The sequence below is a fragment of the Callorhinus ursinus genome, unplaced genomic scaffold, assembly GCF_003265705.2.
Source record: "Callorhinus ursinus isolate GAN/ISIS: 27379988/994484 unplaced genomic scaffold, GSC_fseal_2.0 scaffold11, whole genome shotgun sequence".
In the NCBI taxonomy this organism is placed as follows: Eukaryota; Metazoa; Chordata; class Mammalia; order Carnivora; family Otariidae; genus Callorhinus; species Callorhinus ursinus.
In genome coordinates this window covers 27,488,070-27,499,913 of record NW_027397073.1, presented here as the reverse complement: position 1 = coordinate 27,499,913, position 11,844 = coordinate 27,488,070, and the positions used below count along the sequence as shown (strand labels likewise).

General features: G+C 40.5%; 1 protein-coding gene across 2 annotated transcripts in view; it reads left to right on the top strand.

The window, feature by feature from the left end:
• SLC14A2 (solute carrier family 14 member 2) overlaps positions 1 to 11,844 on the top strand; it is a 489,283-nt gene that overhangs the window by 303,740 nt on the left and 173,699 nt on the right. For both annotated transcript variants that reach the window (XM_025886617.2, XM_073898267.1), the window contains one exon: positions 8,190 to 8,278. The gene's annotated coding sequence lies outside the window, so the exon portion shown is untranslated. The remainder of the gene's footprint in view (positions 1 to 8,189; positions 8,279 to 11,844) is intronic.

The following is an 11,844-nucleotide window of genomic DNA, read 5'->3' as shown; positions in this document are numbered from 1 at the left end:
AAGAAAGAAAGAAAGAAAGAAAGAAAGAAAGAAAGAAAGAAAGAAAGAAAGAAAGAGAAAGAAAGAGAAAAAGAAAAAGAAAGAAATTGGGTCACCATAACTCTGGGAAGGAGGAGGCAGTGAAGGAGGCCTTTTAAGGCTCAGGACTCAGGTGAACTGCCATCCTGCTAAAGGACACAGATGGAAGCAACAGATTCTCTGTTTTTAAAAAATGTGTATGATTGCTGAGCACCTACTATATTCTCGATCCCTTGTAAGATGTCAAGAATAATGTAGAAGAAGCACAAATGCCACTCCTGAGGCTTACTGTCTATCAAATAAGATGAACACGTACAAATACATGCAGCTCCTGGCATGAGTTATGATAAAAGCCAAGCTAGGGTGTTGATAATAAAAGTCCAAAGAGCTCAGAGTAGAAATCTGTGGGCTGGTGGGCCCAGGAAGGGTACCCCTGCAGTTGCTCTTGAAGCAGAATTTGGATTGGTAGACAGAGAAAAGAGGAGAGAACATGAGGAGCATAAGGTGCAGGTCAGGAAGCCCATGGTGTTGGCATGGGTGCATGGCATGGTTGGAGGGCCTGTCGGTGTGAGTGGAACAGTGTAGAAGATGGGAATGCTGGACAATCATTCTGGAAAGTCCATCATGACCAGTTGCAGAAAGCCTTGACAACAGATGAGGGAACTGATCGTAAAGGAGAGGGAACCCATCAGAGACATTGGAGCAAAGCTGCTGGCTTGACCAAGTGGTGTTTTAGGAAGATGGATGCAGGGGCAGAATGTTGAGTCAGCAGGAGAGGGTGAGGCTGGTGGCAAAATACTCAAAGAAGAGGAGCTCAGGAGTACGGGGGCAATGGTCAGATGGGTGCAGAGGGAACGAAGAATGATACAGGAAGAGAAGGCAGGACTTAGTACCTATCTGCATGTGGAGCATGAGAGTTGTTACAGAGTAAAGATGTCACAATTGCCTTAATCCTAAAGAACGGATTTGTTACCAGGAGGTGTAAGCGTGTCCTAACTGTATCCTGTACCTGGCAGGATTGGGGGCAAAGAAGGCTTCCCAGAAAAGTGACATGTTCGTGAAGTCTTAAAGGTTACGTCTACCTGCTGTCGGAGAGCATCCAAGGAGAGGAAACAGCCTGAGCCAAGACAAAGGCAAGGAAGTGTGGAAAAGAGAACCCCATTGTGGGGACATCTCTGAACACATGCAGAGTAGGAGAAGGCTGGAGGAGGCAGGGGCCAGATCAGAGAGGAACTTTAGAATTTTGGGTAGCAGGACTGGGAAGCTTGGAAGGCTTTATAGCAAGGGAGAGACACTGTCGGGATCTCTTATAGTTTGTGCAAATATAGGGAGTTGAAAGTATAGATAACTGCAAAATGAATTGTTATGTGACTCTGAAAGCATTCTCTGATTACCTTGAATGGAGGGAATTGTATTAGTCTCTTACTACTCATGTGTGTCTGCCTTTATTTTTATATGTACCACCTTTCAGCAGGTACTGTTATAAAAAAAATGGGGGTGCATAAATCCTCCTAATACTTAGAGCATCATTGAGATTGCAGTAAAGTTCCCATCTTTGCATCATTGACTGTTTTGTGCCCCAAACTCAACCTTGTCTGATACATGTCTAGATATTAAAATTGGGATCTCTACTTGCTGTTTTTGTTTTGGTTTGGTTTGCTGGTTTGCCTTTGCCCACCTTTTATTTTCAACTTTCCAGTCACTTTGTTTTAATTGTTTCTCTTGTATACAGCATGTGATTGGGTTGTTTTATTTGTAATTTAAACTGAGAATCTATTTCCTTTGATTGATATATTTTAGTTTTATAAGTATTAATATGATAGGTATGCTTGGAATTAGTCTGAACATCATGTGCTTTCTGCTTTTATTTCACTTTATGGTCTTTGTTTTGTTTTGTCTTTTAATTTAATGTATGTGTGAGTTCATAGTGATACTTTAGAAACTTTTAATATTTTTTATTTTAAAGTGATTATCTTTATAACTTTTAATATAAATATAATATACTTGATCCTCTTTATCCTTAGATATGGCTCTGCAAGATAATGACCTTCATACTTAATCCTTCCCTGCCTCTCATGTTCCTATCCTACCCGATTTTAGATGATGATGATGATGATGATGGTGATATCTCTATTAATCTTAATTTTATAATTTTTAACATGTATTTCTTTCTATTGCTTAATTCATTAGCCCTGCCTGGTCATTTAACCCCTGGCTATCTCCCACCTTCTCTCTTTCCTCACCTTCTGAATTGTATTAGTTTTGCTGTTTTTCATGTTATTATAGTTTATTAGAATTCATCATTTTCTAGAACCATAATTGCCACATTTTTTTTTATCTTAATGCTAAACTAAATTGTTAAAAACCCAGCACCAGACTTTCTGCCACAGTTTCTCTATTCTCTACTGGTTGGTTGACGTGAAGTTTATTCCAGACAGGATGCTGGTGTACATGTTTTCTGGTTTGTTAGATGTTTAGTAGCAGCGTTTGTACTTGAACAAAAGTTTGAATGTAACTTTTTTTTTAATGTTTTAAATTTAATTCTTAATGAGGTTTTTGTAAGCACGGTTCCACTGTCTTCTAGCATGAGATATTGCTGTGGAGAACTCTGAAACCAGCCTCATTCTTTTCCCCTTAGAAAAGACGTTCTGGTTTGGGTTTTGGTTTATATTGTTTGTTTTGGGTTTTTTGTTTGTTTGTTTTGATGGTAAAGAGTCTTTCTTTACGTTTTGGGCTGTTGGCTCTGTATCGGTATTTTCTCAGACAGTTTATGTTTGGTTTTGGTTTGGTTTGGCTTTGCTTTGTACATAGACTTAAATATCTTATTTCTGGAAAATGTGTTGTGATTATATTTCCCCAAATACAATTTCTATTCTATTTTTTTTCAGTACTCTTTATCAAATAGTGCTTGGTCTATTTATGCATATACGTAGGTCTATTTGATGTTTCATCTTCCATAGCTACCATGTTCTTTTTCTAATCCTTTTTAATTATTCATTTCCATTTTGTTTTGCTCGCTTCAGCATTCCTCTTCTTAAGCCCACTTTTTTGAGCAGTGTCTGTTTACCTTTTTGTTGCCTCGGATGGCTTCCTAATCTCCTCCACTTCTTTCCTGAACCCTGCTAGCTCATTTTTTGTCTCTTCCATTTGTCTTGACATTTCTTCCTTGAGTTCTTATTTTATATAAGAGATCTTTCTTCATTAAAGCTTGTTGTTTTTTTGTCTATGCTTATTTCCTTGGCCAGTTCCTTTAGCTCTGTGACAACACAATTTCATATGTGTTCTTTGTCTATTTGTTTTCTCTAATCATTACCTTCTTTTCTTGCAGTATTTTTGTAGAGCTCTTTCAATGCTTTCTTTCTTTTTTTTATTAGTAACTCAGGGCTTGAACTCACAACCCTGAGATCGAAACCTGAGCTGAGTTTAAGAGTTGGACACTTAACCGACTGAGCCACTCAGGCACTACCTGATAGTTTCTCTTCTATTCTGACTTGTACTTGATGGAGATAAGCTCTTTCTTAACCAGCTATTTTGCAGAAAGTTTATAGGGCAGGGTCCAGGCCATGATAGCATCCAGCAGAATGTCTCTTTCATTTACAGAACTGCACTTTATGATACACAGGGTTGGGTGTATGCCTATATGTACATGTTGATTTAGCCTTTACTTCAACCCAGAAGAAAGAAGAGATTGGCAGTTGCAAGACTGATTTGTACTGAACCTGTCCTCTCCAATCTGCCTCCCCAACAGACTGCTTCCTGCAGAGATAGCACCCCTAAGTGTTTTCTTGTTTATACCATATTCTCTGCTTCTCGATGGAACCAGACAAGGTCTGGGGATGCTCTGATGGACAGATGATTCACCATAGACCAGCTGCTTGCCAAAAGATGGTGTTGGTTCTGTCCTCTTTGATGAGCTCTGTGCTCTGCCGACCTTGCTTGAGGTCTTTGGCAGCAGACATCCTTCAGCCTCTACCCACTTCTGGTCAGAGTTTTATTGCATATGACAGCATTTCCTCAACCAAGTTGAAATGTGCATTTCTGTTTTTCATTTTCCTTATTGTCTGGGGATGAAATTAGAAGGAAGTGGGCAAGGCTTTCTTAACACTGCCATCTTAAAAGTAGAAGCCCCGTCTAAAAGGTTGTAACCCCTCTCTTGCTCCTTCTGAATCACCAACACCCAATATTGTATCTGGGAAAGAGAAGATGCTCAATAAATACTTGTTAGGTGAAATGAATAAATGAAAGCATGAACAATTCTCAAATGTAGTAGTGGAGACATAACTGCATTTAAGACCTCTCTTCCAAAGAACTTCAGGAACTCATCTCCTGGTTCCTCTTTGCTACAGTGTAACAAGGCATGTTTCCCAGGGCATTTCTTATGGTTTAAAGATCTTCTGCCCACATTTCTCCCATCTTTCATTATCTTGTCTGAGCATCCTGATGTCACTCACTATTGGAACTCAAGAGTCCCTGGTACGCATGGAACAGTGAATTCTACAGAACACTTTATATAGTTGGGGTTTTCTTTCTAGTTTGGTATCTAGCCTGTTTTTATGGATGCATTTTGCAAGTGTTTCTCCCCAGCTTCTGAAATTGGAAAAGCTCTATATCTTCTTTACCATAAATCATCAGAAAATAAAAGCAGAATGATGTCATTCTGCACCCTGTTTTGGTAAGGAATGGAGATAATTGTTCACATTTCCCCAGATCCCCCAGGGTCCCACAGTGGTCTGGACTCCATCCAGATGCAGCCAGAGAGGAAGGATCCTTGGCGAAATGAACACTGCAAGATGCGGACACTCTTTTTAGCCCTTGTGAATTCCATGGGGGTCTTTAGCATACATGTGATCCAAGAAAAGATCAGCCTGGCTGTCAGAAGAGATACTGAGTCCAGCTTTCTCTCTGGTTTCCCTCTTAAAAGAGAAGAGCTTTTAACTCAAGGAATCTACTTCTTAAATCCCCTGAGAACAAGATGTATGTCTCAGATTATTCTTATGCCTTCCATATAGGATATAGTAGGCATTTGGGAAATACATGTTAATTTCTGATTGTCCTTGGAACTATAGGTAAAACCCAAAGTCCTACCTGCTCAAAAACCTTCAGCGCCTAATCTGACAAAATTCCTCATTCCTTTAAGGGATCTTCAATGGATGTTTTCCTTTCTTACCTTCCTTTGTCTCCAGTCACTTAAACTCCAAATTGCTCCTGCTCTGCACCCTTCTCATTGCTGAGCTAACTGTAATTGGTTGCCCATAACTGCCCATGTCGAAAGATGTGGAATCCAGAGTCATGTTGACTGCCCATGGACTGTCCATGCCAGCCTGCAAGATTAAGATGGGTAAGACAACAGGAGAGGGAGAGCATGGGAGACGCACACCCATAGTCCTTATTACAAGTATCCCAAACAAAAGCACAATGACCAGCCATGTCTGCCTACAACCAGCTGCGTCAGTGCTCTTCCTTCCAGACGTCCAGTGATATTACCCCTACAGCCCACATAACCAAAGCAGAACTCCCACTTAACCTGCCTGAACACCTAGGTCCACCCCAACCCTACCCCAGCCCTGGAGGCCTCGATGGGTTTTCAGTAGGGGCTTCAAGCATCCTGCTTTGTCAGGAACAGTCCAGCTTATGTCTGGTGTCCTGGCAAATTAAGCATTTGTCCCAATCAAAATTGATTTTTGTATGACAAATTATATGCCCTCCCTAGTTTAATTTAATACCTAATTTTCAAAGGGCCACATGAGTCAGAATGCCTCTGGTTATAAGAAAAGTCTTTCTCTTTTTCCCACCTTTGTAGAAGAATATTAGGACTCACCAAAAGAATGACCTGGGGCCGGTGATTGGGGAAAGACGCTGCAGGGTGTCCAGAAAAGCTCAGACAAATGTTGTATGTGAGGCGTGAGGGAAGAAAGCTATCCCAGAGATTAGGAGGGAGGGGCAGGACTCCAGGCTCAGGGAAGATATTTTGGGATAATACAGTGCCCAGGTCAGAAAGAAGGACATTTATGGAAAATCGGCATTTTGTGTGCCTTCTTTCCTCCCTCTCTGTGCCTGCACCGTCTGACCAATAATGCACCAGTGATTTCTCTCTGTTATTTCATTTATGGCAATCACTTCAGGTCTTGTGTCTGGTCTTAATGGTGATCTATGTATGCCATCTACAGTGGGCATGGACAATGAATCCTATTTTATTTCTTAATTAAGAATTTGAAAGTATCGCAAATTACTGCAATTAACATGGATTTTCTTCCTCATTTATTTACTTATTTAGATGCCTGAAATTGCACCCTTAGCCTAAACCAACAACAGGGTTCAGAGCCTGTTAAAATATATAGCATTCATTAAAATATTTATTCTTCCCCAACAGTGAAGTTGCAATTTGGAAATGGTGGTGATATCTATGTATGCAAAATTCTCCCCCCCAAATAAATTATATCTATCTATATAAATACACACATACACGTACATATATGTGTGTGTGTGTGTGTATATATATATATATACACACATATATATGTATAAAATTCATCCAGCTAATTTAGAAAGTTGAATTTATTGATAATCCTTTGTGTGACTGAAATAAACTAAGATTTTCAGAATAGCTCATTATTATTTTAGCTTCAACCAATGCTGCTGTTTTCCCTCTCAAAGTTCTTGGGGATTTGAGCATCATCATATTTTCAGAAGTTCAGTGCTCACTGAAAGATAGGAAAAACAATTTGAGAGTGGTTTAATTCATCTGACTGACTTCAAAACAACAGTACTCTCAATAAACTGTTTAGCATCAAATTATCTAGTAATTTTGAAGATTCAACCTTAGTCATCATTCTTGGGTTTTGGGATTTGGTTTTAGTTTTGTTTCTGACTGGTTTGCCTAGAGACACAGCTCAAGAGAGAGTGGTTGAAATTAACCAAAACTATGCCTCAGAAACGTAAGCCCTTCGATGTGGGCCCAGTGGCCACTCCAGACTACAGGCAGCGGGGGTGTAAATGGGTACAGTTCCTACCAGAAAGCAACTGGGAAATAGCATCTCAGAAGCCTTAAAAGAGGAAAACCCTTTGAAATCCAGCTATTCCACTTCAAGGACTTTATCCTTAGGAAAGAATGAAGGATGTGTACCAAGGTGTAGCTATAATGACATTCATTATTGCCCTATTTATAATAGCAAGATAAATAAAATAACCAATGTACAGCAGTAAAAGATTGAGTAAACCTTACACTGGAATACTAAACAACTTTTAAAAACTACGTGGTTTGTATTAATTATCCATGGCTGCATTACCCCAAAACTTAGCAGCTTAAAACAACAAACATATTATCTCACAGTGTCTGTGAGTCAGGAGTCTGTGGGCAATGGCCAAACTGGGTTCTCTGACTCAGGACTTCTCATAAGGCTGCAGTCAAGGTGCTTGAACCATCTCAAGGCTTACCTTGGAGAGGATCCACTTTCAAGTTCACTCAAATGGGTGTTGGCAGGATTCGGGTCCCCTAAGCCTGCTGGTTGGAAATCTCCCTCAGTTCCACTGCCCTCCTTTCTGTGGAATAGTTCACAACATAGCAGTTGGTTTCATCACGTAAACAAGCTAGAGTATAGGAGAAGGTGAGAAAGACAGCAGCCAGAGTGATTTTGTGACCTAATCTCAGACTGATATCCCATCACTCTTGCCATATTCTGTTGGTTAGAAGTAAATCAGAGGTCCCACCCATGCTCCAGGGGAGTGCATTCCATGATGGTGAGGATGCAAGAGAGCAGGGATCACTGGGGACCATCTTAGAGGTTACATACCATACCACTGACATTTATCTAGTGGCAAAAAAATATTCATAACATCTTAGTCAGTGAAAGAAAAGCAGGTCACCAAACAGCATAGGCAGCATGATCTCAGGTCTATAAATGAAAAACAACAGAAAAAATACATATCCATATATACATAAGTATTCATGAAATAGTCTGTAAGTGTTCCATGGGTTAACTAGTTATTATATCTGGATGATGGGATGACAGATGAGTTTTATGTCTTATTTCCTAATATGTATTTTCTATTTTTCCTAAAATGAACATATATTGCTTATAAGTTTAAAAAGAGCACATGTTATTTAATTAAAAAGCAAAGCAATTAAATCCTCTAAAATTCTTGTTTCTGACCTCCACTGACCATCTTTACAGGACTGTTTCTTGCTTACTACTTGAAGGCACCTAAATAGAAGTTCACGAGACTCCTTGTAGACCCCATTGATCCCACTGTCAAGGAAATCGTGAGTATGTTCTAAAATTTTCTATATTTATGTTTTCTGAAACAACTGGTACCACCAATAATGCTACCATGGAAAAAACTAAATTTTTCCCCTTTGAGGTCACTAGAGAGAGCTGGGTCCTATGAAGATATTCTTCCCCTGGAGCCAGTGTCTTCCTGGCTCAATCATGGCTGCTTTCAGACATGTGCTATCATAATCACATGGTGTCTATCTTCTCTGCAAAATTCCAACAGGATAGGTTCTATTTATGTGTCAAAAATAGATGAACCAGATCTGACACTGCTGAAGTGTCAAGTTTGTAAAAGGAAAGGGGATGGATGAGTGAGAAGATAAAATCATTAATAATCCCCACACTTCATTAGTTTCCCTGCCTCATGCCACGAAGGGGGCCTGAGTTAGGATGCTGCTGGTTCTGGGTTGGAATGACTTCTCTAGCAATGTAAATGTTATCTTAAGGTCACTTGCTGATGAAAACTATTGTTTTGCCAAACATAGGTTTATTGGTTGTTTGACAAGTTGATCGGTTTCTCTACACCTATATAGAGCACAAAGAAAGCTGCTTAGGATGGGTGAGCTGGTATCCATGGAGAAGGAAGGCAGTGGTTTTTTAAATGGTGGGGAACTAGGACCAGGTCTGAAATGCTGGTGGATCTCTTCTCATTGGATCTATTGTACAATAGCTGTTGTAACATATAGCTCTCAGATCTTGGTGGTTTAACACAAGAGATCATTTTCCCTTATATAAGACCCAAATGGGTGTTTGTCAAAGTGGTGATTCAGAAAGCTAGGTGCCTCCTATTATCTTGTGGCTTCACCATCTTCTAGGGCCTTTGAGTTTTATGCTGGATCTTCTACATCTACCTGGTTGATAGGGAAGAAGACAGTGAAGATGGCACACCCTCTTCCTACAAGCCTTGGCCTGTGATTGACAAACATTACATCCCATGGATGAGCGCTAGTCACATGGGCCTTACCTTGGTAAAAAAAAAAAACCTTGACTTAGTCCCTGATTGGCAGTCACTTCCCAACAAATCCACTCTGTGGTAAGAGAACACACATCATGGGCTCTGTCAGGAAAAATCATAGTGTTAGAAAGTTCCTGCTGAGAAAATTCTTAGTGGGCATTTGTACATCAATCACAGAGCAGGGATCAGCTGACTCATCAATGACTTTGAATAGTGAACCATTCTGCTCCATGTGAAGGGACTTCTAATACCAACCATACCTCCTTCTCAAGATTAAGGTAACAAGTCCCTGGTAACAAACAAGGTTCTAAAGATTCAAGGTTGTTCTACACAAGAAGTGCTAAGTTGCCTGCCAATGCTGGAAGTCTGCAGAAACCACTGGGTTCTCATGATATCAGCTTTAAAACCACTTCTGAGGTGCCTGGGTGGCTCAGTTGGTTAAGCATCTGCCTTCGACTCAGATTGTGATTCCGGGGTCCTGGGATTGAGTTCCACATCGGGCTCCCTGCTCCACAGGGAGCCTGCTTCTCCCTTTGCCTCTGCCTCTCCCTCTCTGTCTCTCATGAATAAATAAATAAAATCTTTTAAAAATAAATAAATAAAACCACTTCTGCCTTATCTCTCTCTCTCTCTCTCTCTCTCTCTCTCTCTCTCTCTCTCTCTCTCTGCCGTAGCTTCTTGTTGTGTCAAATGACAGTAACAAGTTCTACCTCTTAGGGTTGTTGTAAAGCCCCAAGGAACTAATTCAAGAAAGGGCATGGTACACACTGTCTCAACACCAGGGACTTTTCCAGCAAGTATCCACACGTGATGAATAATCTCTGAAGTGCCTTACCAGCACTACCACAATTGCCGATTCTAATAATATCCTTGTTACTACTAAGCTACAATTACAATGGTTAGCGCTACCACCAATAATAAAACCGTAACATTTCTTCTCAACAATGCTTTACATTTGGGTATTTAACTCTCATGACAACCTTATAAAGTGGGAAGGACAGTCACTATTATCACACCCATTTCATAGGTAAGAGAACTGAGCCTCATGGAGGCTAAGTGATAATGACCAAGGTCACATTATAGCCCAGTCAGAGTCACCACTTGGCTCTCAAACCCAAGTCAAAATGATACTACTGCACCAGATGTAAAAGGGGAACTTGCTGGAAAAAATGGCATCATTGAGGAGACCTCATCTCACCCCCTCACTGTTCAGATGACTTGCTGATGCCTTTGAGGGCTGCTCCTATTTCTGCCACTGACCTCAGGTTGTCCTCTCTCCTTCCAGGTTAGTCACGCTCACTGGACCTGGGTCATGGGGTGGAGGTAGAGGCAAGTAATGGCCATGTTGGGGATGTCATTTTACGGAGGCCATAACACATGGAAACTGTCGGAAACTTGGAAACTGTTCCAAGGATCATGAGCAGGATCCCAGAAAGGTGGAAAAGGGGGCACTTTGCCTCCTCTCTGGCTCATATGCCGACATCACTGGCCAGCACCACCAACCCTGGTGAGGTGGGTGACAGACTAGAATCCACTTCTAGATTTCTTAGAGTTTTCTTTCTCTTCCATTCAATTCTTTAGGACTTTTCCCAGCTAATGTTAATGATTAATTCTTTAGTGACTTTATTCTTTCTATTGAGAGAGAAAGAAAAAAAAAAAAAAAAAAGAACTATTACCAGTAGCCTAGGTTCACAGTATAAGGTCTCTGGAGACAGTGTTTGACCCTGAGTTGGGGAACTCCAACTGCCAAGGGCAGTGAGCTATAGCAGACATAGATCGCCATGTAGAGCGCAGCCCCCAGACCCAGACCCGCTGCTCACAGCTGTGATGATGTGAGGGTCGTTTAGACACTGTAGGTCAAGAGTCCCTCATCTGTTAAATCAGGTGGATGATGCCCCCCACACCACCTCCCCCACTTTCTTATGGAGATACTGAGACCTGGGGGCTCAAACAAGTAAACAGAAAGTGCTTTGAAAAGCATAATGTGCTAAATAAATGTAGCAAGAGTCATCATTATCACTGTGCTATTCCCATTATTATTTTGTGGTCAGCTCAGCTTTTCTTAACGCAGAGCAGTTAATGAAGTGGCAACTGTATTGGTTTCCCACTAGGAGGGTGAAGGGGCCAAATGAGGCTCTATTTTTATCCCATTTTAGTGTCCAGTTGTTTTTTTGTTTTTTTTTTTTTTCACAACAGCTATGTCTAGTGGGTTTATCAGTATTTTAATTACAGTGGCACTTCATTATACTTATTCCTAACAAAAATCAGACTAAGGGCATTTTTTAAATTCTAAAAATGGTGGATTTCCCTAAAGAAATCCTAACTTTCACCAGCAACCAGAACACGGCTGCCTTTGATCCCAGCTCTAAGCTTGGTACCTACAACTTTTAATGAATTATTTTCAGCATCACCAAAAATGTTTTTAGTTGTACTTGAAGGTCTGCTAGTAGAGAGAAAAATGACAAAATCTATTGGTCATTAGGCTTTGGTTTACAAATTGTTCACCAGCTGAGATGCATTTTTCCTATGGTCATGATGAGTTATGGGAATAGGAAATTTAGTAATCAACGTGAAGACAGAGTGGTAGAGCCAGACAGACAA